The sequence below is a fragment of the Rutidosis leptorrhynchoides genome, chromosome 4, assembly GCF_046630445.1.
Source record: "Rutidosis leptorrhynchoides isolate AG116_Rl617_1_P2 chromosome 4, CSIRO_AGI_Rlap_v1, whole genome shotgun sequence".
In the NCBI taxonomy this organism is placed as follows: domain Eukaryota; kingdom Viridiplantae; phylum Streptophyta; class Magnoliopsida; order Asterales; family Asteraceae; genus Rutidosis; species Rutidosis leptorrhynchoides.
In genome coordinates this window covers 431,741,522-431,744,869 of record NC_092336.1, presented here as the reverse complement: position 1 = coordinate 431,744,869, position 3,348 = coordinate 431,741,522, and positions in this window count along the sequence as shown.

Sequence of the window (3,348 nt, the reverse complement as noted above, 5' to 3'; positions counted from 1 at the left end):
TATCATTCGATCAAAAAAACATACATCATTATCAATCCTCTCATCTATCAATCATCTTAATTATCATAACCATCCTTGATCCTACATATGATCATAATCCTTTTTCTTAATCGACAACCTCATCACGTCATTTATTAACATTAATCAAATGGATCCAACAAGGAGTATTAATTGTATGTTGTTTGGTTTTTCATAAAGAGTTCCACAAATATAGTATGAAAAAGAAAAAAACACATGCTTCCACTTATTCGGTGATTGTATCCCTCCACTTTAAATTAAACTTTATTTAAACCACAAGTGGGATTTGCTAGATAATCAAATGCATATATCTAATCTACTTAATCTATCTCTAATCCCTTTTCTTTATCATCTTTTTAAAGTAGCATACCCAAATGTCGGCCACCAAAGTTGCAACATGTTCCACTTAATTTCCACTTGCATACTAGAACAAAACTCTATAATAACATCATATGCCTTCAAGTTGGCAACTTTTAAAAGTGCACAAACACCACTCAATTTATGTACTTAAACTGCTTACTAGATAAAAAGAATTCGCAGTAGCATCAACACGAAATGAAATATGTAGCAGCACAGCAGTAACGGGTTAAGGTGTACAGCGATCTGAAATTGAAAATGATGCAGGTGCTGTAGTTGTTAATTATCATGAGTAATGGGGTTCTTTGATGGTGATGAGTATAGAGATAAAAGGGTGGCGGTTATAGTGGGGTAGGGTGGTGTTTTGGCTGAGCAAACAGAAATATACATAAATACCCATGGTGTTTGGGTGGTTCGTCGGATGTTGTAAATTTGAGAATTGTTTTTGTTGGCTTTTGATCTTGGCATTAAAATAGAAACAATCATATAATCTATTAATAACTTGTTGGTGGTTTTCGTTGGTTTTGAAGATAAACAGGAACTATAATTAGAAGGTAGACGGGATATTTGTTGTTATGGTTAACGAATTTGTGTATGACTTTCATGGTGATCGAATGATAACAGAAAAATAGAGGTGGTTTTCGAAGGGATTAAGTGATGGTGTGAAGGTGATGGTTTTGACTAGGAATAAAAATGAACGTGGGACAGAATAGATGTGTTGACATTTACAAGTGGGTTATGAGCTGATGGGAGAAGATGGCTTACCAAGAAGAAACAAGAGATAGGTGAGGTGATGTTTGTGATCGCGTATAGTTGCTGAGTGGTCTGTTCGAATAGAATATATGCAGCAGTTTTTAAACTCCTTCTCCTGGGTTGATTCTCGATGTTACAACAACCCGAGTACAACAGCCTGGTTCAATGGTATTTGATTGGTTGTGTGTGGTTATGGTTCGATTGAAAGTGAAATTCAGAAATGGGTTTGAAACGTTCCCAGATAGAAAAAGAAAATAGAAGATGGAAGTGGTGTTAATTGTTATCATCAATCTCTCTATATCCCTTCTCTCTGTGTATGTAAAGTATATACATATCTATTACTTGAAGAGTTTTAAAGTGTAAGTAAAACAAAACAAGTATCAATCACTTTATCAATCCTTCTCATCTTTTTAATTCACATATGGCAGTGTTTGATATATAAAATGTGATATTGAATGATTGTTACAGTATTAAGATTCGATTACAATTGTTTTGTAGCTTGGATTGCTCGACATCAAAAATTCTGTCAGAGAAAGAAATATTAAAAATAAAATCAACTTTAATCTGTTCTTGTTTGTTATAGAAACGTTTGGAATCAAATTGTACTAGTTGAATGTAATGTGTAACAAATTAGAAGATAGAAACAAAATCAATTAAAGCAAGATCGTACTATATAATTGATTTGAATAAAATACATAAACTTTATTCTATAATTAATATTAATAATTAATATTAATTAATATTAATAAAAATAATAACATTACTTTTAATATTTTTAAGAATATGATAATAATTTTTAATAATAATTATATTAGTAATAATAATCATAGTATTATTTGTAGATTAATAACAATATTATCAAATTAGTACTCTTAAGGATAAATGTAATAATAATATAATATGATAATAAGTTGTATCTTAGTAATAATAAATTTTAATAATAATGATTCTTAATGGTATTGGTAAAAAAAAAATATAACAATTACTTGTTTTAAATTTTATGTCAAAGTATTATATATTAAGATAACTGGTATTATTATAACTATTGATATTTATTTTAATGATAATGATAAAAGTAATAATGGCAAACATTAACATAATAACTAAATCACTTAATTTTTCATTAATATATTTACTTTATAATATATAAGTAATTACATGTATAGTTATTTACATCTACATTTCTATTTACGATTTAAGGTTCGTGAATCGTCGAGAATAGTCAAAGGTATAAATGAATCTATGTAAATAATTCAAAAATTTGTAGACTCAGTTTAACAGACTTTGCTTATCGAGTCAAAATCATATAAAGATTAAGTTTAAATTTGGTCGAAAATTTCCGGGTCACTACAACGATGAATTTTTAGAAATCATTTTTTAAACTTAATGAAATAAAGTATTTTTTTTTAAATTCACACAAAACTTAAATTTAAAAATGCATATTAATTTCATATTAATTTCATACAAAACTTACAAAAACAAAATTCAGAATGGGGGAGAAAACTAGTTCTTTAGTGTCTGCTAGCAGAAAAGACCAACCAGATTCCATTCTCGAAACTACACGAGAACAGAACAACTAACTCTAGACAATGTTTTCTTTTTAGAACATTTGAATCTCCCCACACTTAGGTAATTGGGGTGTTGAAATTGTGATTAACTTCATCGTCAATTTTTTTTGAACATAATCAACTTGCATATCTGTGACTTTTGCTTTTAGCCATTGGTCGGATTCCTGTGTAATATCCACAAATTCAACTAGTTTTGCCTTTTCTTTAGGCGATAGATTGGATACTAACCGGTTACATAACTTAAAGTTCCCCTTGGTTTTAGCATCGCGAATCCGTTTAATAAGTTTCTTCATTGAACTATTAATAACGGAGTCATTTAATTTCGTATCAACAACGGGGTTCTTTGTTATTAAGTCATCATTAGGTTTTACTTCATCTTCCCCACACTTAGGCGTTTTATTATTGTTAAGCACTACCGTTGGAGTTGGTAAAACAACATGGTTCTTACCAATCGTTTTTGTTGGTTCAACGGTTTTGGTTGGTGGAGATTTAGTCTTTCAAATCACAAAGATGATCGATTTTTCATCATTACTAAGTGTCATTCTATCCTCTCTTACATCAAATAATGCCCCGGTGGATGCTAAGAATGGTCGACCTAAAATTAGAGGAATGTTTGAGTCCTCTTCTATGTCAATGACAATGAATTCGACTA